The 22,505-nt window shown below is 47.4% G+C and overlaps 1 protein-coding gene across 4 annotated transcripts in view; it reads right to left on the minus strand.

The window, feature by feature from the left end:
* The window catches only part of LOC119432526 (guanine nucleotide-binding protein G(s) subunit alpha), a 145,886-nt gene that overhangs the window by 28,836 nt on the left and 94,545 nt on the right, over positions 1-22,505 (minus strand). The window lies entirely within an intron of this gene.

The following is a 22,505-nucleotide window of genomic DNA, read 5'->3' on the forward strand; positions in this document are numbered from 1 at the left end:
TCTAAATATACAGGGAATGTATGTAGGGGGCTGTGCTTTCCTGAGCAGCCATAATAAAAACTCAGACGAAACTACTATAGGATGGTGCACTTGCACTGATGACGAGAAAAACAAATTCAGAGTAGCTACTGAAAACTGCTGGACAGAAATGTTAATTTTTCAGCTCAGGTACACTCTAGCACTAAGTCGACCCAACAGCAAATTCTGTTCTACATTCTAACCAAGCCATCCATAAGCAGACTAGACAACGCATCTGAGATGCTTTCACAGAAGTTTCCTACAAAAAAAATTGACTGCTACCCTGAGGACGTCGAAAGAATGTGCTCAGGCCCAACGAATTAACTTCGTTAGTATGTTTCAAGGCTAATGCAGGATTCGATTTCTTCGTGTTGTTTGGGATGCATCACTGTGAATGAGTGCTTTACTGGGGCTGTTGTCCCTGTCGTTTTTCAACCGTAAAAGGTCGGATACTGCGCCCGCAATAAATGACGCATGTAGCAGCAAAAAGTGGAGATGCAGAACTCGACAATGATCAAATAATTTACATAAACTGGATGAAATAATATGTCACCTGAATGTTTCTACTCACAAAGTTACACCAACCTAAATATTGCATGAATTACATCAACGGACTCAAATTTATTAAATTTGGATAATCTCTTTTTTTCCAGTTTTCATGCCCTGCAAAAAAAAAAACTAAAAAGAGCTTTTTCCCAATCAGGGACGGGAATGGCCAAAGTCATTTTGTAGCAATTTTTGGTGCAGGTAAAATTTCATTTTGGAGCAGACTGGAGCATAATTCGCAGTCTGTAGCATATGTTTTTTTATTAGTGGAGCTACCTGGAGCAAGCAAATATTAATTTAGAGCATTGACATAATTAGGTAGGGTAACAGTCACAAAACCTCGCATTCTGCAGCATTCTGGTGAAGCGACTGAAGGTGCTCCCCAATATATGTGAAGAAGCTAGGGTTAGTGAACACCACAGTGGCTTGTTCAAATACATTTCTAGGTAATGTAACAGCAACTAGTTCAAACTGATTCTGCACATGGCTGACTTTACTTAGCCACTCACTAGAACCACCGCAACATATGGAGTTCGCATCGAGTGAATAAATGTAAGGCTTTATGCCCCCTGAATAAGCTAAAGATAGCAACATTCGTCCACTCCTGGACTCTTCATTCCAAGTCCCCTCGCTGCTCGCCCTCTCAGATTGCTCATTTTTATCGCAGCGATCGCGCTGCGCTGCAGCACTGTGGTCCCCGTGATATCAGGATTTGTGATCACCACGATTGAGGGGCTGTGAGCCGCGATCAAGAGCAACTGTCATGGCTTCAGCGGCATGAAAGTTGCTCAGGATTCACGATCATTGCGGGATATCAGGATTTGTGATCACCGCAATCGGGGGCTGCAAGCTGTGATCAAAAGCAACTGTCACAGCACTGGCATGAGTAACAAAAAAGCAAGAAGAGGCACGACCTGCAGCAAGCGGACGCACTTACTTCCGCGGAAACGACAACAGCACAACCATGTGACCTCATTCTACCAACAGGAAGGTGCGGATAAGCCCCGGACCTCATCGCCTGCCCTCGCTCGCCAGCTCAGGCGGCAAGATAAAACAATGTCACTACCTTTAGTTTTATTCAGGGAACTTGTGCGGCTGTTAGCGTTCACTGGCGCCCAGAATATGTAAATTACTTACACAACCTCTGAGAATAATGAAAGATTAATGCCCTACACTGTGCCGGCATTTTGCTGATGCCTGTCGGAGCCAAGGCTGTTTTAGTGCAGCGTGGCACAATTTTGTCATTTTTCCATTTTCAGTGCAATATGGCGCAACAATTTGCACGAGTATCAAAATGGCACAATTGGCACTGAATTCCCACTCCTGCCCAATTCTTATTTTTTTCTGAGGCCTCACATCTCTATTATTTCCTTTGCCACTATATGGAAACAAAATCTGGATGAAAAACAGTAGGACTGCCCTATAGCCCTACAATAATAACAATAATCACACGTAGGATATGGCTGGCAACACTGATCTGAGCCGATTTGGTACCTTTGTTCTATTAATCTTAAGGCTTCCATAAACAAGTATTTCTTTTCTTACTGACATGTTTTCCGGGAGAGCATGTCGAATTTCCCTTAAATTATGAATATTTTGTTAATGCATTCCTGATCTTTTCACGTTCTTTATGTTTAGTAAGAAAAAACATTCGACATTCAATGCACCATAAAAAGGTAATAAATATGTCAAAATATCAATGTGCTGTCTAAACGCACAAACCATTTTTTCATTTAACAGTGCCTAACAGAAGAGTAGGCTACAAGTGGCTTAATAAAGTAAAACTTCATAATAATGAAGTCAAAACATTATCAGCCTTATTTCAAGAAGCAAAAAAGCGTGATAAAGTAGCTTCAAAAGTAGGGAAGGCTTTCCAAACCCATTCAAATACATAAAGCGGACAAGATGAAGAGGCATTTGTTATTATAACATAATATCTTCCAGCTAATGCTTCTAAGAAAATATGCACACTGCTGCGCCAGATCGAATGCTGAGCCATGTGTTAGCACCCCTGTTGGCAGTGCTTGCGTGTGCAAAGGTTAAAGCAGGGTTATATTTTCTGTGAAAAAAAAAAAAATTCTGGGGTTTTAAGGACTACTAAGGTCCAGACAAAGCATGATCCAGGATCAAAGCAACATTATGTATGACAGTAAGCAATTTTCTTTTATTGCGTGACTGAAAAAGGCAATAAAAATTGGAGGACGCTTAACCTTCGCCATTAAAGAGTGGAATGCGATAGCGCTGTTGCGCCCCGTTCACATCGCATTTTTCTTTACGAGTAGGCTTCACTGCAACACAGAAGGCGGGAAAGCCAGCTTACAACGACCAAGCTTACCCCGATCCCCTTAAAGTCGGCTTCATTTTTAAACAGAAATGCATTGCTGTGAAGACATTTTTCCAAGTCGTTTTATATTAAAATGTGAAGGCCCTAGACTTTTATTTTTTTCTAATTTTATTACTTGTTTGCTATTGCCCCGACGCGTGTTTTATATTAAAATGTGAAGGCCCTAGACTTTTATTTTTTTCTAATTTTATTACTTGTTTGCTATTGCCCCGACGCGTGTTTTATATTAAAATGTGAAGGCCCTAGACTTTTATTTTTTTCTAATTTTATTACTTGTTTGCTATTGCCCCGACGCGCAGCGTGTCCAAAACGCATTAGGCAGGCCAACGCCTAATTTGACCTGCCGAGGGTGCGAGCGCCATCTGGATAAGATTTTCGCAAGTAGCCTATCCGGGCCACGGCCGGGCTCGACTGGCGCGCGCGCTAACTTCTTGCGGCCTTTGCATCGGGGCTAGTTCTTGCCTATTGCCGCTGTTTAGTGGTGGCGCTGCGACCTCACCCTGCTCAACTGTTCCCAACCGATCTGTGCTGCGTGCGCAACGCTGGAAGATGGGGTCGGGCGTGCTTCTCACCTCACCGTGCATTCAAGAACAAGTCTCCTAATTCTAGAGGACGCATAAATGGTTCATTTAGGCTTCTTATAAATACATGCTGTGTAACTGTATTATTACATCGAGCTTCTTTAAATTCACTGGGGAACATGGAGATGCATGCGCCGGGAGAACAGCTCTCCGCCATCAAACGCATATGCATTTTGATGAATGAAAATAAATATTTATTGCTCGTATGCACTTATACCCCTGTCACACGGCACATGTAATGTCATTTGCAGTAAATGACATTCATGCCGAATGTCATTACGGTCTTGCGTTCCCAGTCTACACGGGTAAACAAAATAGCATTCGCAATTGATGGCAATGTTTATCGGCAGGCTGCTATGATAACGAGACCTTACAAATCGTGCTTCTTGCTTACATATTTTCACTATATTGTTAGCAATACAATGGTAAACATTGGATGGTTATTTGAAAATATATTAGACTTCGTTTTAACTTATCGATTTTCTAATTTTTTGCCAAGCCCCAGTCGTCAAGATTACACAAGTCGCGCGTGAATGAGTTCGGGAAGTGTGGTTGCCATACTTTCTGGCGAAAACTCTTGCGGACACAGTAGCTCACAAATGTGTCTTATTCACGATTACAATCTGAAGTGTTTCCTTGGCGGCTTGTGTACATAGGCCGAAGGCTTGTCGTTTTCGTCAGTCAGATGGTTTGAGTGATTTACAAGGAGTACTATCAGAAACTTCTCGGCAATTAGATTTGCGGATCATATCCCATGGCTGTCGTCAACACCTTCAGGGCAGCTCAAATGGGAGCATGTTGTAAATAGGGCTGGACTGCTCTTCCTTCGTGACAGGTGTTCGGAAGCTCTATCGAAAAAAAAAAAAAAAAAAGCATTATCTTGTCCAAAAGCTCTAGAAACTCAGGCTAGAAACTCATTGCTTGGCAACTGGTGAAAAGAAACACCGGGTGTTATCCCGGACTGGGCCTTGCAATACGGAACAAAGCAATACACCATCACACAGCAGTTATAGACCGATGTGCAATGAACGGCGCCAAGTCTTGGCTGTGGCCACGCGTACTAAAGGCTTTACGACCGTTTCAGGAGCCCACAAATTACTGCATACTGAACAACACTGACAGAGCACTGAATAAAATGCGCGGGAAAACGATCGTGCGAGCGCGAAGGCAAGCGCATGCATGTGGAGCAGGGGAGGAAGGGTCAGGGTCGCAGCGCCCCTACCGCTGATGGGTGGCGAAACGTTCCGAGAAACTCTCCCATTATTTCCCCAATGGGTGAGAAAGCCGTAAGAAGCGAGCATGCGCGCCAGTCGAGCCCAGCCGTGTCCGGGCACGCCGCTGTTGGTATGGAAGAAATGCTGGCAAAAGGGGTTTGTGTTTGAGTTTCCTCGTATCAGAATTATGTTTTCTCATACATTCAAATAACAGTCCGACGCCACCATGTCTGTAGGTCGTGGTTAAGTCGTACTTTACCATTTTTCTGATGGAATTCACCGTGAGAAATTCAATTTTTGTTCACTAACACCTTGCACCACGTGGAGGGCCTGCGCTGTCGGGGTGGTTCGGGATGATTTTCTCTTCCACAGACGCCACCATCCACACCGGATTTTCTGCGACACAGGACCCTTAACACTATCGCGTTAAAATGCTTAGCAAGTGAACCACTGCCAATCACCATAAAACTGCTATGAGGACTGGACTGGGTTGACTTTTGTTTGGCACCAACTTTGTGGGCAGATGTCCAAACAAAATCCACTAAGCTTAGTGCAAAACAAAATTCAAGAATTTTTAAGCATTTCATGTGACTTAACACTCTTGACTGACGGGTTTTTTTCATATGCTAGTTCAGTAGATATTTCATGCTACACAGAAACTGTTACTTTGGCGTCTCTTTCATCTGACGCAGAATTCATCCAACAGTTTACAAATCCCTTCGGCTGTCAGAGTGCAGATAGACCTGCCACACTGGTTTGTCATGGCTGTCCTGCTGAGAGAATGACAGAACACCGAGACATTGGCTCCACCTACTATTAGAAATTTACTTTACAATGTTCAGGTACACAACCTCTCTATAGATGGTACAATAGGTATGCAATGTTCATCTTTTGCACAAGTTGCTCCTTGATAGGCAGGGAATGTGCTTAAAAGACAAAATGAGTATACTCGGGAGTGACAGTCAAAGGGTTTTTTATAAAGGCCCTGCGACATATTTAGTTTAATAGCTATTATTCACTGCTATCAAAATATGGACCTTTCCAATGCCTAAATTGCAATGACAGAAGTAACAGAATAATATTTTCATCTGTTGTAGGACTAGTGTTACTCGCCAACTGCAGATGCATGCAGCAATGAGTTTTGACGATGGATATGACAAGATATGCTTAACAACATATAACAGATATGCTGTTGACTGCGATTGGTTGGTGGTGCAGTTTAAGAACTTATTCCTCAAATTCAACAAAAAAACCCAATACGCTTAAGTTTTAAAGCCTTTTCAATAGACTGCAAGACAAAATCTAAAATTATGACACAGAGGCAGTAACCTGCCAATAACTTCTTATTAAGTCTTATTAAGGGAGACAACGCTTCCCTGAAACTCTCTTCCTGCTTACACTAACCCCCCCTTCACAGCTGAACATGGCATGACTTGGTATTTGAGCAGCTGCACACACTTTCTTTCAAACAAGTTACAATGTACTACTCTGCATTGGTAGTGCTGGTATGCGCCCACAATATGGGGCAGTCAAAAAGTGCAGGCACCAGCTCTGGAGACAAAGCCACCATGATGTGCAAGCTTCCAGTGCATGTTTTTGAAAGCGCTACTCTCAATGGTAACAGCTTATGGTTTGGTCAAGTGAAATATGAAAAAGGAGGCTTTTCTTATCGGCTTCGCTTTTGAATTTCGTGTGCCAATTTCTGCTACCTTTTTGTGTTGAACTTGGCACCGTAGAACGAATCCTCTGAAGCAAAATTGCTTATAGCCAAAACAATTGTGGCAGAAACCATAGAAGATGATTGCCAATATCAGCAATAGCTTTCCTGTGTGACCTGCTGCATATGCCCATGCCCATCAGTGAATCACAATACTTTGTGGGTAGTAGGCAAAGTGGCAATCTTACTACCAACTACTATGCAAAATGATACCACGGCATAATATATCTTGTAATCACTGTACCCTACCTGAAACTCCGCCGATATCCCCATTATCCTAGCTGCAACATTATTGCAATGTCTATCCATTCAACAGCCGCACTCGAGGTGAAGGTATGGTTCCTACTGGTTTAATATTGTGACACAGCGATGAAGAAGACGTTTTGAGAGGACTTGAAGAAGACGAAGCTCGGGACTTCACGTGCTTGCTATGGTCTTGTCAGCCGCTGCCAGTCTTGTAAATACAGTGTTCCCATAACATACATAACAAATACAGTGTTCCTTCTTTTCCCCATAACATTTTTGGTGGAGTTTGCGGGCTCAAGCGCAAGACGGATTTACGCAGCGGGCGCTCCTTGGCTGCATCTACCATGCCAGCTCAAGGCGAGGATGCTTCGGGCTCGTCGGCCTCCACGCCAAAAGTCATTCTGGCACAACCGTGCGACCCCGGCACCTTTTCCGGCACTGACAACACGGATGTTGAAGATTGGCTTCAACTTTATGAGCGGGTGAGCAGGAGCAACCACTGGAACCAGACCGCCATGCTGGCTAATCTGGCATTCTATCTCGCGGGAACGGCACGCGTCTGGTTTCAGACCCACGAGGAGGAACTTACCACCTGGGACATTTGTAAACAGAAGCTCACGGATTTGTTTGGCAAGCCTGTTGGACGTCAGCGCGCCGCTCAAAAAGACCTCGCTTCGCGTGTCCAGACGTGCACCGAGTCCTACCTCACATACATCCTAGACATGCTCGCTCTGTGCCGCAAAGTGGATCCGAGAATGTCCGAAGCTGATAAGGTCGCACATGTGATTAAGGGCATAGCAGATGATGCCTTTCACCTCCGTGTGTTTAAGAATTCTTCTACTGTACAAGCCATCATTACCGAATGCCGGCGGTTTGAAGAAGCCAAGAGCCGCCGCACTGCCCACCCATTTCCCCGCCTTCCCAACACGGCTGCTACGTCAACCTGTGAAGACCTCCGTAGTCTGCCCACGCCCAATCGCTGATGACATCGTCCACATCATCCGGCGTGAAATCGAGGCCGCATCTCCTATCCAAGCCCCAACCCTTGGCTCCAACAATTGCCAGTCCACCATTTCCCTGATCCAGACCGTCGTACGCCAGGAATTGGCCAACGTTGGCTTGACCAACGTCTGCTCCATTAATTGGCCTGACTACGCTTCGTCCACCTCTGCCATGCGCCCTCGCAACGTGGATGCCCCTCCGCGGTATCACAAACTGGCTGAATGGTGCACTCCAGACGACAGGCCAATATGCTTCACTTGTGGCCGTATTGGTCATATTTCCCGTCACTGCCACTCATCGTGGAATTCAACCCCTTGGCCCTATCTCCCATCCGACCGTCCGCCTCATGCTGCTTCTCGCTTCCCACCGCGCATGCAACCAGTAACTCCTGGTGACACTTCTCGGCCCACCCGCTCTAGCCGCTCTCCTTTGCCACATCGCCGCTTCTCCCGCTCGCCCCCATCGCGTCGGTCACCGTCTCCCAGCTCCTTCCGGCGCACGCTTTCGGAAAACTGACGGGTGCAGCACCTAGAGGTGATGCTGCTATACCGAACCGACGCCAAAATCCTCTTCTGACCCTGCCCACACATCGGAAGTGAACGTGGATCGTGTACCTGTTACGGCTCTGATTGACACTGGCGCGCATGTATCTGTGATGGGTGCTCAGCTTTGCCATCGTCTCAAGAAAGTCCTCACTCCTGCCCCGTCGCCTGTGCTCAGAGTCGCCGACGGGAGAACGCCGGCCGTTATTGGCATGTGTCCAGCTCGTGTGAGTGTCGCCGATCATACTTCTGTTTTATTCTATGTCCTAGAACACTGCCCTCACTCCCCAATCCACCTTGATAGACTGTTCTGCTGGTGTGCAACTCGCTCTACCTGTTGCTATTGATCCCCCCGATAGTGCTCCGATCTGGCTATGTTCCACAGAGCATATTCGCCTCCCTCACCTTGCCGTTACCTGCATAGGTGTTTCACCCGTTCCGCCCATTCCAGACGGTGACTACATTGTATCCCCTAATCCGGATGTCCTGCTCACGCTTAACGTCGCATTTCCTCACACCGTCATTACCATTACAGACAACACGTTCTGTCTTCCGCTAGTGAACTTTGGACTTTGTGCACAAGTTCTCCCGCGCAGCATATCACTTGCGAAAATCACGCCAGCACGAGACTACCAGATTTCGGGTTTAACTGCTGATGACTCCTCGTGTGCAACTCTTGCTGTGCCTCCTGCCCCTTCAGACTTGAATGCCCTAATAAAAATGATCGCGCCCGACCTTCCGCCCCAGTGTGCCAATGAACTACGTTGCCTCCTTGCCTCGTACTGGGACTTATTCGACCTTGGAGACCACCCTCTAGGACAAACATCTGTTGTAAAACATCGCATTAACACCGGGGATGCAAGCCCAATCTAGCGGCGACCCTACCGTGTCTCTTCTACCGAGCGAGACATCATCCAACACGAAGTTGATAAGATGCTTTCTCGTAACATCATTGAACCTTCTTGCAGCCCATGGGCATCCCCTGTTGTAATAGTTAAGAAAAAGGCCAACAGTTGGCGATTTTACGTAGATTATCGGCACCTAAACAAGGTAACCAAGAAGGACGTCTATCCGCTACCACGCATTGACGATGCCCTGGATTGCCTCCATGGAGCACAATATTTTTCGTCCATAGACCTTCGCTCCGGGTGCTGGCAAATTGCCGTCGATGACATGGACCGTGAGAAAATGGCTTTTATTACCCCCGACGGCCTCTATCAGTTCAAAGTGATGCCTTTCGGGTTATGTAATGCCCCAGCCACATTTGAACAAATGATGGACGCCCTCCTACACGGTTTCAAGTGGTCCATCTGCCTCTGTTATTTGGACGATGTGATCGTTTTTTTCTCCGACTTTTGCGACGCACCTCGAACGCCTATCGATGGTCCTATCTGTTTTTCGTCGGGCGGGGCTACAACTCAATTTGTCCAAATGCCACTTCGGTCGTCGTGAAATTTCTGTTCTCGGACACCTCGTCAATTCTTCTGGTGTCCGTCCGACAGTGTAAATATATTTCATACTTCTTTTCCCCATAACAATATATTTAAGGTTACGTGCCCCTTGCGTTACCCTGGATCATCCATTCCGGGGCATTGGCCATGAATTGGCACATACCAATATCATATATACAGTGCCGAAGTTGTCAGTGTGGGCACATACTCAGTGGCACATACCCAGCGACCCGAGTTATCTACGAGGCCATACAGCAGCCAGCAGCAAGTTGTCTATTTGATACCCAGAGGGCCATATTGGTTGCTTGGAAAGCCAGCAGCCAGTACATACCTACAGGCCCAAGTTGACTCTCCTCCCATAAATGGCTAGAAACATACAAACCAAAAAGCGGGAGGAACAGCAAAAAAAAAAAAAAAAAAAAAAGCTGTTGCTTTAATAATGTCGCAGGGCCCCTTTAAGGGTTTTAAGGCCCTTAATATGGTGTTTTGACATTAAAGGGCTATCAATGATGTCAAAGGTCCGTAGAAATCCTATATAAATAGTGGGAGGATTGATGTTTTCATGCCCCTTTTTGCAAAGAGTCAACTGCAGACACGGCAAGGAAAATGTGGCATCATTACCTGCACTGCTTGCTGTAGGCACTCTGCTCCTGTACTGGCTTCAAGGGTATAGTAGCGGTGCAAAACAAGACATCACTTGTGTCGGGCAAGTTGGGCAAACAGCCAGACTAGCTCGTTCAGCCTCCTCATGCAAAGTTAGCAGCTGCTTAAATTTATTGCAGCCGGGCAAAAGCAAGTATGTAAATTTGTTAAACTGTCTTTCTACAGCTTCAGGATTGAAAACAGCATGGAACTCTAGCATGCATTTGACCGATTTCTATTCACTTAACTTTTTCAAAGTGGAGATGATTTCAAGCAGTTGCATTATGTGGAACTAAAGCCAACTCCAATAAAATCAGGTGAAACGAGAATAAAATGCTGATGCTGACCAATTTTTCAATCTTCATCACGGCAACTAAAATTTCAGATGTCATATAGTGTGTCGCTCAATTTTTCGACTGATTCATGGGTGCAATGCCATAAACAACGGCTGCGAGCACAGTTGCTGCCATTGGGGCTGTCGCCTGTGCAGTCACTTTCGTTATTGAGGTGATTCCTCGGTTTTCTGACTGCTGTACAGCTGCTGCATTTCATTGGCTCAGCATCAAACTGCAATGTTGTAGACTTCCAACGAAGCGGCATTGGTTAGGCCTAGGTGGTGGGGGTGGTGGGAGACAAACTATCACGGGGATGTCACCCTTATATATTGTTACAGGGAGATTATATATACAATGGATATATTTACAAGGTAAGGGGCACAACGCTACAGCAATGGTTCAGGAGAGCACGTGCACACCAGAAAGCCACGCCGTCGTCGTCATCGTCCAAGCACCGACCACAGGACCGCCACTCGTGAAATTACCCGCCGGCATTAGAAGCACCATCCCGGTGCAATTAGGGTCCCGGCCAAGAGTGGTGCGGTTTAATGCGCGAGACATGAACTATGTCACTCGCAATTGTTGCAGAGGCTGACTCAGGATTTAGCGGAGCGATTTCATAAGTCACATCTTTGCGTACAACACGGTGAGGGCCAGCATAACGCGAAAGGAGTTTTTCACATAGGCCAACGCGACGTGACGGGAACCACAGCAAGACGAACGATCCTGAATGGGAAGTTCACCTCCCGGTGTCGGCGGTCATAGAGACATTTTTGATTGACCTGTGAAGCCGACAAGCGATCGCGGGCAACCTGGCGGGCGATGTCAGCACGGGCAAGGGCATCACGAGCATAGGCAGAGGATGTCTCTGCGTGAGTATGAAGCATGGTGTCCATAGGCAATGGTGGGTCGTAGCCAAAAAGTAGATAAAAAGGTGAGTAGCCAGCTGTGTCATGACGAGAAGAGTTGTAGGCGAAGGTTACAAGAGGCAAGTGAATGTCCCAATCTCGGTGGTCCTCAGACACGTATATAGCAAGCATATCTGTGATAGTACGGTTGAGGCATTTAGTAAGGCCGTTTGTCTGTGGATGGTACACAGTGGTGAACTTGTGATTGGTCGAGCAAGAACGAAGAATGTCGTCGACTACTTTAGACAAGAAGCAGCAGCCACGGTACGTGATTAACTGACGAGGAGCACAGTGGCGCAGGATGACGTCGAGAAGAATGAAATCGGCTACATCAGTAGCACAGCTGGTGGGAAGTTCACGTGTAACAGCGTACCGCGTTGCGTAGTCAGTAGCGACTGCAAACCATCTATTGCCAGTGGCTGACATGGGGAAAGGTCCTAGATGATCGAGTCCCACCCGGAAAAATGGTTCATCAGGGATATCGAGGGGCTGAAGGCTGCCAGCAGGCAGTAGGGCAGGAGTCTTGAGTCTCTGGCAGAGGTCACAAGCCACAACGTACTGTCACACAGAACGGTAGAGACCAGACCAAAAGAAGCACCTACGGATGCAATCATACGAGCGTGACAGGCCTAGGTGTCCGGCCGTCGGTGCATCGTGAAGCTGGCGCAGAACAGTAGAGCGAAGATTCGTGGGAACAAGCAAGAGCTCAGCGCTGTCAGGCCGGGTGTTGTAGCGGTGTAAGGTGTCGTTGTGGAGCACAAACATCCATAGGGAAGGGTCAGGGTGTGGTGAGTCAAGACCGTCTATAATAGGCCGCAAAGCTGAGTCGCAGCGCTGTTCGTCAGCTATGTGGACGAAGTCTGTAATGGCCAGAACGAAGGTGTCAGGTTCATCTTCCAGTGTATCAGGGGGATCGACCGGTTATCGTGACAAGCAGTCGGCGTCTTGGTGAAGCCGTCCAGATTTGTAGAACACAGAAAATGAGTACTCTTGCAAGCGGAGTGCCCAACGGCCAAGGCGACCAGTGGGGTCCTTGAGCGAGGAAAGCCAACAAACTGCATGGTGGTCTGTAATGACTGAGAAGTGCCTGCCATACAGGTACGGTCGGAATTTTGCGATGGCCCAGACAAGAGCTAAGCACTCGCGTTCTGTGATGGAGTAATTTTGCTCCGACGGCGACAGAAGGCGGCTTGCATAGGCGACCACGCGGTGGAGGCCGTGTTGCTGTTGTGCAAGGACGGCGCCTATAGGCACCGGGCGGCCGTTGTAAGGCGCCAGCGGCGCGCCGGCGATATGCTAGCGAACAGCGCCGCGAACGGCACCTGTCAGAGCACTGGCATGTGAAGCAGACGACGGGACGAAGGCGCTCGGTGCTTCCAGTGATTTCGCACTGCGGGTTTTAAGGGCTGACGCACCGGAAAACGCATTTTCGCGTGTCTGCTTTTGAGAAAGGTCGTCACTTGTACGAGGCAGATCACATTCGTGGCATCAAGTAGTATATAAAGCAGAAAACGAGCGCAAATTGCGATGCAAATGCACTACGCGAACGGAGCTCACCGCGGCAAGATAACACGTGGAACTCCAGCAGTTATATTCCAGATGTTATTTTGCTGTGCGCGTTAACATTCTCGCGTATTTAATCATGTAAATAGGCGAAGAACACAAAAATTGTGGAGAGAAAAAAAAAAGGAGACATACGTCTTCCTTATTCTGTTTCTTGAGCTGCTTCGCCGATCGGACATGTGTCAGTCCTTCTCTGTCTGTTGTAGTTCTTTTATCTTTTCAAAGCTTCCCCATTCTTAATTGCTTATAAACTAGCCCAATCTTCAGTCACGGCCCATTTTATATAGCTTAGCGCGACGGGAGCCGTTGGTGGCGGCGAGTGTGAACACACCCCTGCGTTGGCGTTCGCCGTCGATGCACAGCACAGTCGTGTGCCGGACGCAACCAGAGTTTGGAATTGCTACGAAGGAAAATGTACATTAAAAGAAAGACTGATACACCGATAAGACGGCAAAATAACTACAAATCTGAGTGTTCGCCTTCGGTGCCCAAGCTCCGGAGCCATTACACTGCGGAGGCGAAGACAGGCAAGTGGGACACGAAGCTCTTGCGTATGAACGGCTCTTTTATTAACGTTAGAACAACTAGACCATAGCAGATCAGCGTCGGAAATGTACAGTGCCCAGCGATTGAAGCGCTGGCAGCGCGCGGCTGCCGCCGTTGTTTTTTTTTTTTCGCGCCACAGGTGAGCGCCGTGGGACCAAATGCAGTCATAATGCGTTACTAAGGTTCTGGCTTTCACTCTACACCACAATGCATCAGTTTGGCGTCCCCAGCGCTTACAGTCAGTGCAAAAAGCGCTGGCGACCATGCGATTCGAGTATCGCGTTATTGCTGAGCACTGTATGCGCTGTTGCCTACAAACCGCATATATACAGACTTTCCGCCTGAAAAACGCGATGCCACGATGAACAACGATTGAATTTAATGGCCTAACCAGTTTCAGTCATGTTTCAGTAACTGTTGGTGCACCCAAAAACGCAACATGTTTGATCAGACTTGGTTTCAAGGCAGCGCCTGCTGCGCGCGGCCCGGCCGCCACATGCCATACATTCGCGGCGCAGCCGCATGAAGGCGCCACCGGTCCAAATTCATCCCGCGCCCGGTGCCTATACTGTGGCCACTGGCGTCGGTACGAACGTCCGTGCTGGCTGACGGGTCGAAATGTGCTAGAACAGGTGGATTCGTTAGGATTGCAACGAGCGATGAAAAGGCGTCCCTTATTCACGACCCGAAGTGAAAACGACGTCCTTCTTGAGTAGGCCAGTGAGAGGGCGGGCCAGTTCTGCGAAGTTCTGGACAAAACGACGGAAGTACGAGCACAGGCCAAGAAAACTGCGGACGTCCTTGGCCGACCGTGGAGTAGGGAACTGACTAACCGCGCAGACTTTGTCAGGGTCTAGCTGCACGCCTGCAGCGTCAACAAGGTGACCAAGTACGCAGATTTGACGGTGCCCAAAGCGACATTTCGACGAGTTAAGCTGAAGACGAGCACGGCGAAAAACATCAAGGATGGTGGACAGGCGAGTGAGATGGTTTTCAAACGGAGTCGAAAAAACGATAACATCGTCCAGGTAGCAAAGGCATATGGACCACTTGATGCCTCGAAGAAGAGAGTCCATCATGCGCTCGAAAGTAGCAGGAGCGTTACATAGGCCAAAACGCATCACTTTAATTTGATAGAGGCCATCAGGAGTCACGAAGGCAGTCACGAAGGGGGTCTTCTCGCGGTCTTGGTCGTCCACAGCGATTTGCCAGTATCCTGAGCGCAGGTCAATGGAAGAAAAATATCTGGCGCCGTGCAAGCAGTCCAGTGCATCATCAATACGCGGGAGAGGATACACATCCTTCTTGGTGATCTGGTTGAGGTGGCGGTAGTCTACACAGAATCTCCAGCTACTGTCCTTTTTCACAAGTACAACGGGCGAGGCCCAAGGACTGCACGAGGGTTCAATTATGCCTTTGCCCAGCATTTTCTCCACTTCCTGTTGGATGACAGCACACTCCGGAGCTGACACACGGTAAGGCCGTCGGTGAATAGGACTCGCATTGCCAGTATGAATGCGATGGGTGACGACGGAAGTCTGGCCCAGATGACGGTCGCCAATGTCAAAGATATCCTGGTAGGAAACCAGCATGCAGCGAAGGGCAGCGGACTGTGCCGGAGTGAGGTCTCCTGATATCATGCGGGCGAAGTGGTCGCAGGACGAACCCGACTCCGATGACGGCAGTGAAAAATCCGGTGGAGGTTCTGTGGTCAAGGCAGAAACCATGTGGTCGGCCAATGGGGTCAGATGAGCGAGTGATATGCCGTGAGGAAGAACTTGCGTCGAGAAGCCAAAATTGAGGATGGGAAAAGAGGTGCCGTTGTTTTTAACTGTCACACCGTATAGGGGAGTGAGACGTTGCGTGTCATTGCGACCTCAGGAATAGGGCAGGCAACATAGTCGCCGTCGGGTAAGGGCGGAAAGGCTGAAAGCTGGACGTATATTGCGGCTTGCGGAGGCAGTCGAAGAAACTCCACGGAGCGTAGGTGGGGTGGGCCGGCATCGACGTTGTCGGAGCATGAAGGAAGTTCTAGCCGGAGAAGGCCCGCGGAGCAGTCGATAAGGGCAGCGTGTGTGGACAGAAAGTAGATTTCAAGGATGAGGTCATGGGGGCACTGTTTTATAACAGCAAAAAGAACAGATGTGTGGCGACCAGAAATGGTGATGCGCGCAGTACACATTCCAAGCGCAGCAGGTGTACTCCCATCGGCTACTCGGACAGTCGGTGAAGCCGCAGGCGTCAGGACTTTCTGGAGGCGGCGCCGGAGGCTCAAGCTCATTACAGAAATTTGTGCGCCGGTATCAACAAGGGCTGTAACTTCCACACCATCAACCAGAACTTCAAGAAGGTTGCATCGGGTATCAGGGACAAACAGAGGATTTTCAGGCCGGGTCGTAAATGCAGCGTCATCTCCGGGGGCTGCACTGGCTAGTTTTCCGAGAGGCGGTCAAAGGGAGACCGAGAGCGGCGAGGTTGGGGCAAGCGGGACTGACGGCACTGGGGCGATGGTGAGCGGCTGATCCAGTTTTCCCTAGGAGGACGTTCAGCAATTGAGGCCTCAGTACGGAACGACGGAGCATATAGTGCACATTCCGGGCGATTGTAAGGGTTTGGTTGATAGGACGTGGGCCAGCAGCTGCGGCAATGGTGGGCGATGTGTCTAATTCTAGAGCATGAGAAGCAGATGGGCCGGTCATCAGGTGTGCGCCAATCAGCTAAATTTTGATAACGTGGCCTGAAGGTCAAGTTCGGTCTTGCAGCAGCGACGACAGGGGCGACCGGGTGGGTAGCACCATTACCGTTACTAAAGGCGGGTAAAATGCCCATATTCGCCACCTCTTGGCGAACCACGGCCTGAATTTGCGAAATTGTAGCCAGGTTATTGCTTTGCATACCGTCATAAGGAGTAACGGGTGCCATGGCCTCGAATTCTCGACGGACGATCCTGGTGACGTTTTCAGAAGCTTGCGCTTTACGGAGCGTGGCTAAACCTTCGCATGAGGACGTGGCAGCCGTATTGAGAAGTCGGTCGAAGCGGTGAGTGATACGTTGACTTTTGGCCTGCTCAAAACGACGACATTCAGCGATGACCAACTCCACTGTAGAGCAGTTCTTACACAGTAGCAGACTGAATGCGTCATCGGCTATGTCTTTCAGTACGTGTCCCACTTTGTCCGCTTCAGGCATGTCCTTGTCGACCTGTGGCACAAGAGACAACACGTCTTGAATATACGAGATGTACGGCTCTGTGGACGTCTGAGCACAAATTGCGAGTTCCTGCTTGGCCGCTAGTTGTCGTCTGATAGGTCTCCCAAATAGATCGCGTAATTTCTGCTTACAGAGGTCCCAACTTGTCAGATCTGCCTCAAGCGTCTCGAACCAGAGTAGCGCAGTGCCTCGCAAATAGAAGATGACATTCGCAAGCATTGTCGTCGGGTCCCACTTGTTAGTGGGGCTGACACGCTCATACATTGCCAGCCATTCATCGACGTCCACGCCGCTTGTGCCGTTGAATGTCCCAGGATCACGAGGATGCAAGAGAATGACCGGTGTTGGGTCTTGCTCACACTGGGTTGCTTGGTCAGTCATTGTGGTGGCAGCAACGCGCCGTCCGCTGCGAAGATCCAGTTCCCGGTGTTGTAGCGAGCTTACCCCGCACGTCCACCAAAGATGTTACGGGGAGATTATATATACAATGGATATATTTACAAGGTAAGGCGCACAACGCTACAGCAATGGTTCAGGAGAGCGCGTGCACACCAGAAAGCCACGCCGCCGTTGTCATCATCGTCCAAGCACCGACCACAGGATCGCCGCTCGTGACAATATTATTACCAGTAGACGACATCGGATATCAGTACAGAAGTGCATGGGTTGGACTGACGGCCATGCGCGAAGCAGAATTTGGGTCCGTGGACAATCGGCTGGCAACTACTGTGAACACCTACCTAGTTCGTGTGCGCGCTGGCAAGAAAAGTGCAAGCTCATGTGTGGGTATAAAGCCAATGAAGATCCAAACTGATATTTTGCAGCACAGCCTAAAGTGACAGTGTTGCGAACTCAAGGTTACGTGCACATGACAAAGCACGAAGCAATGAGAGAACCGGAAACGCCATCCGCGGCCTAGACCTTGACAAAATTTCAAGTAGATAACTTCAATGAAACACAACAATGAGAAAAACTCAGTAAATGAACTTTTGACTATGCCGGCCAGTTGTCAAAAACAATTAAATGATTTTAACGTTGAAATTGGTATTTCAGTCATCCTAATGGTTCTCACATTTTTACGTCCTCGTCTGTGTCCAACTGCACAGGTACACTTTATTTTCAATTCTCGAGTTAGCTCCAGAATTGTCAACATTTGTTAGCTCAAGAACAAATGTAGAAGAGTACAGCAACTTTGCACTTGAAAGCTGAACAAGTGTGGCTTCACTCAAGATGCCTGGCTGTAGTGATGGTGTCTTGCGCTGCTTCCAAAGCCCAGCACCCCCCACCACAACAAAGCTGCATAAGACAAGCAGAAAACAAGGACAATGCACCTGTTGCCGCTCAACCGCTGCTGTTCTGCTATCCAACAAGGAAGGGAATGGAAATGTCAATCTTTCTCTCCATACAATGGATGGCCAGGCAGACATATAGAGGGTGTCTCCACTATGATGCACTAAGATTTAAAAATATGCATATGCCACATAGCTGGACAGAACCAAGGTAATGTTGTTTGCCGTCGCTCGGAAATACTAAGATAATTTTTTGTATTCCACCTAATTACATAATTAGTCTTAATTATTTATGAACTTCTAAAATATTATAATTAGACAAAAAGTGTGAATGAGAAAATTGTAGCGCTACATGAAAAAACTCCCGACAGCAGTGGTGCCCCAACGGGGTATCAGGTGTTGTAACCCTCCCCCCCCCAACGCGGCCAGCCCCACCAGTCCGTGTACCTTCAGTGCTCTGTTCATATTGTCATTGCAATTAAGGAGGTGGCTTCAGGTCGAATTTTCCTGGTTACCAAAAACACTCTATCACTGTCTTGTATTTATGCATTCACAATCAGATTACTTGAGTAAAACGCTGAAGAAACAACATTTGTCATCTTCCTTGGTGTCATTATTAGTATAATTATTAGGCATTTTATTTGCTGTTGGATTCCTCTGGTTAAAGCAAGGAAATTGCATATTATGCAAAGTGCTTGCTCCCCCCCCCCCCAAAAAAAAAAAAAAAATTCACCCCCCCCCCCCCCCCCCACGGCAGAGATCCTGGGTGTGCTACTGCATGACACAGCTTTCTGTTACTCAATACGTGCTACATAAACGTGTTTTTCCGAGCATGAAAGATGCTCGCGAATACACACAAGATTGTCGCGCGACTGGCTGCTTGAGGCATGTTTCAAGTGAGGCTTGAGGCATGTTTCATGTTGCTCTACAATTTTCTCATTCACACTTTTCACCCAATTATAATATTTGAGAAGTCGATTAATTATTTAGACTAATTATGTACTTGGGCAGAATGCAAAAAATAATCTGAGTATCTCCCAGCGACGGAAAAATGTTACCTTGGTTCTGTCCATATACGAGGTCTGTTAGCAAAGTATCCGACCTTTGGCCGAAGAAAAAAAAAACTGGCATAACTGGAGCATTGGAAACCTAATCACCCTCAAAGTAGTCTCCTTGGGACTCCACACACTTCTCCCAGCGGTGCTGCCATTGTTGGAAGCATTCCGAGAAGGCCTCTTTTGGAATGGAGTTTAGCTCAGCTGTCGTTGCAGCCATAATGTCCTTTCTTGTCTGAAATCGCGCTCCTTTCAATGACCTCTTGATTTTGGGAAACAGCCAGAAGTCGCAGGGGGCCATATCAGGAGAGTAAGGAGCCTTTTGAACTACAGGAGTCTGGTTTTCGCCAAAAAAGTCTGAATCACGTGCGAGGAATATGCAGGAGCACTGTCGTGATGGATGGTTAACCACAACTCCGATCTCTTGCGCCGCACAGCATCCCGTAGGCGATGGAGGACATCCCTGTAGTAGTCTTTGGTGATTGTTTGACCCTGTGGTGCGTGCTCGTGGTGTACCATACCGCGGGAGTCAAAGAAAGCAGTCAGCATCACTTTGACGTTGCTGCGCACTCAGCGGGCCTTCTTTGGTCTTGGTGACGTGGAATGCTTCCATTGTGACTGGGATTTGGTTTCTGGGTCGTACCCGTACACCCAAGACTCATCACCAGTGATTATGGTGTTCATGAAGTCGAGGTCACTGTTTGTGGAATACAGCATGTCCTGCGAGACTTCAACACGAAGTTGCTTTTGCTCCACCGTGAGCAGCTTCGGCACGAATTTCGTCGCAACTCTCTTCATGCCCAAATTTTCGGTCATAATGGAATGTGCAGAAAAAGTGCTGACCCCCACCTCTTCTGCAATTCCTCGGATAGTCACACGACGGTCCCGCATCACCACAGCTTTCACTTCGGCAATGACCTGGTCATTTCGGCATGTTGATGGCCGACCGGAGTGTGGCTCACTCTCCACCGATGTGCGGCCGTCTTTAAACCGGTTGTACCACTCCTTTATCTGTGTGCTGCTCATAGCATTGTCACCGAAAGCCGTCTGAATCTTCCGAACTGTTTCCACTTGGCTGTCGCCCAGTTTCTGGCAAAATTTGATGAAGCACTGCGCGCTACCTCACTAAACACTGTGTCCCAGCGACTGACGCTATCAGCAGGTGGGAAAAAATTCGTGCATGCGCACGAAGGTTCAAGGTCAGCTGATGCAAGCGTGCTTGTTTCATATCTATCAGGTGTTCGCAAAAAAAATAATAAGGTCGGATACTTTTCTAACAGACCTCGTACGTGGCATTTGCTTATTTTTAAAACTTAGTGCATGATAGTTCGGACACGCTGTATAAACTGTCATAGAAAAGCTCGCCACACTGTCCCAGAGCCACGGCTAAACACTGGAGTTTCAGGCCTTATCATATCCTGCTATTTGAATGCTTGTTCTCCCTGCTAAGAAATGCTGGTCTAGTTTCTGAGAACGGCAGATGCATAAGTCTGTATAAACTACCTTCTTTGGAAAAACTAGCACAACATATATTTAGATCAGAAAGGACACTGATGCCCGAATGAACAGCTTGCTGAGACACACATAGACCGAAGAGCTGTGTGCAGCTCACAAGCAGGAGTTCAGTCACGTTAACTCTATATATTCTCAAGCGGACAAACAGCAGCAAAAGGACCAGCCATTGCACAGTTTGGCACCTGCTCAAACCACTGGCATGGCATCCTACATATTTTTGACAAAGGCTGCACACGAGAAAGACATGTTTCATCTGAGGATTTTTTGTCAGATAGCAAAGAGAGAATTTACAATGGGCCCAGCTGACGCTTTTGAACCATGTGCTACCTGGGTGCTCCAATTACTCCTTGCATTGTCTGCAAGACAGTTGTTTGTGCATGTAAACAGTGCATTCATATCTGAAAAAGATTGTTTCATGGTTGTAATGCACTGTGAAAAATTGTATGCCTTTTTGCACAATGGAAAGAAACACCAGATCTTGCAATGGTAAGTATACACTATAATCAGTGTTTTTTGTTGTCAATTTTAAGTGTGTCCTTTCAAACTGTTGCTCTCTCCTATGGCCTCAGCCCCCCCACCATGTCAGTCTACCCCTTTCTTTTTTTTTTCTTCTTTTTTTTGTAGTTGGGTGTTTCGAGCACATAATGCAAGGACATCGATGCCTTTCTAAAGATATAAAATTGTCAATGCAAGATGTGTAAAGGAATGAAAAGCTCTAACAATTAGTTTTCAGCCACATGATTATTCCCCAATCTTTAGGATTTCACTAAAAAATGTGTACATTTGAAAGAGTAAATGTGTGTAAACTTGAAATTACTTTTACAAATCCATGACTACTGTTTAATGCTTATGCAATCATTAATTGTTCATGAAGGCTTGAGCTTGAATACAGATCCAATGCCACTCTATAGAATGCCTTTGATATCAACAAAAATGCTGTAGCACATGGGCATATTTATTCTCTGCAGTAAAAGAACCTAATAATCTTACGTAGATTCTATTATCAGTCAAGTAATACTGCTTTACAACATCATACTTCCCATGGCCATTATTTTGCACCATAAGTTATCTTACATAAGCAAGAAGGTTTGATCAGGAATTGTATGCGTGGCAGATTAAGCTTGACAATAAATTGCAACAATTATCAGTTTCACCAAATCATCATCAGTCTATTTCCACTGCAGGACTAAGGCCTCTCCCCGTGATCACCAATTAACTCCGTCTTGCCCCTGCTGACCGCATCTGATGCCTGCGAATTTCTTAATTTAATCACACCACCTAATCCTCTGGTATACTTGACTGCACTTCCCTTCTCTTGGCACCCAATATAAACCTCTAATGGACCACCAGTTATCTGGTTTCACGAATAAGAACACCCAATTATTTCTGGCTCCTATTATAGTAATAGACGTTTACATACTTGAAGTCAGTATAAATGTACAAAAAAAAGGTCCATACTAAACGCGTACTTGCTTCGTGCCTCCAGTACTAAGCAGGTATGCTTGGTATATTGAGCAGTACATCTGCTCACTGAGTGAATTCAGCAACAGTGCAGTGCTGCAGATGAAGGAAAAAACACTGAAACATACGAACAGTGGAGTGCTTTAAGCTTGCTATCACAATGTCAATGAACATGAACTGGTTTTAATGCGATAGCGTTAAGGGCCCCTTGCCGCAGAAAATCCGGCGTCGGTGTCGGCTTCAGCATTATGCATCGGCGTCTGCCGGAAATAATCATGCCGAAGCACATCATCCCAAACCACCCCGACCACACAGGCCCT

Source organism: Dermacentor silvarum, chromosome 1, assembly GCF_013339745.2.
Source record: "Dermacentor silvarum isolate Dsil-2018 chromosome 1, BIME_Dsil_1.4, whole genome shotgun sequence".
NCBI lineage: Eukaryota > Metazoa > Arthropoda > Arachnida > Ixodida > Ixodidae > Dermacentor > Dermacentor silvarum.